This window comes from Penaeus monodon, chromosome 15, assembly GCF_015228065.2.
Source record: "Penaeus monodon isolate SGIC_2016 chromosome 15, NSTDA_Pmon_1, whole genome shotgun sequence".
NCBI classification, from domain to species: domain Eukaryota; kingdom Metazoa; phylum Arthropoda; class Malacostraca; order Decapoda; family Penaeidae; genus Penaeus; species Penaeus monodon.
In genome coordinates this window covers 13,943,051-13,944,109 of record NC_051400.1, presented here as the reverse complement: position 1 = coordinate 13,944,109, position 1,059 = coordinate 13,943,051, and positions in this window count along the sequence as shown.

Sequence of the window (1,059 nt, the reverse complement as noted above, 5' to 3'; positions counted from 1 at the left end):
AAAACAGACATACAAACCCATTTCCACGCTATAAAGAGATTGATCACATCCTCACCCCTATGTACATCCCTTGCAACTGCATAACAATCATTTTCTCCTGTTCCTCCAGGTGAGTCTCCGCGGGCCGAGAGAGTATCCATTCCCTCAAGGTAAAGATCTTTGCTCTTCTGCTTGGGTATTGTTATCTCAATCGTTACGGGCGCCATAACCTATTTACGTCATTCAATATTTGACGCAAACAAACAATGACAACTGCAAACAAGGCGAGTAAACTTTGCTATCGGCGGTTCTGCAATATCTGATATGCTCCATCGTTTGAGATTTTATTTTTTTGCGAGTTAAATAGAAGGCTTAAATTGCTTGCAAACGTGATGGAAGGAAGTAGAGTGAGGGTGAAGGGGGGGGGGGTGTGAGGGGAGGTTGAAGGGAAGATGGAGGAGGAAGAGGGAGAGGGGGGAGGGGGGGGTGTGAGGTGGAGCGGAAAGGAATGCTGGAGAGGAGGGGGAGGAGAGGAGGGGGAGAGAAGGAGGGGGAGGAGAGGAGGGGGAGAGAAGGAGGGGAAGAGAAAGAGGGAAGGAGAGGCAAGAGAGAGAGGAGGAGAGAAGGAGGGGAAGGGGAGGAGGGGTAGGAAAGGAGAGGCAAGAGAGGAGAGGGAGAGAAGGGCGAAGAGAAAGCGGTAGAGAGAAAGAATGGAGATAAAGGGGGGAGGAATAGGGGATAGGGGGGAGGGACGAGGCAAAATGGAATTAAAAAAGATAACAGCAATAACTTTCCCTAAGAATGCCGATATCCGAACGAAGCATTTTGACTTTTAATGATAAAATAGGAAACTGGAACTTATTATTTTTTTTTATTACGTACCTTCCTTCATTCCTTCTTTCAATAATCTCAACTCTATTCTAAGTCTCCTTTCTTATCTTACCTTCTCCCTTTTAGATCTTTTTTTAAATATCGTAACAAAATTTGCTTACTTGTTATCTATCATTTTATCTTTTATTATATTTATTCAATTTTCTTCTCCTTGTTTACATTCCCCGTTCGCATATCAGCAACTCCTGT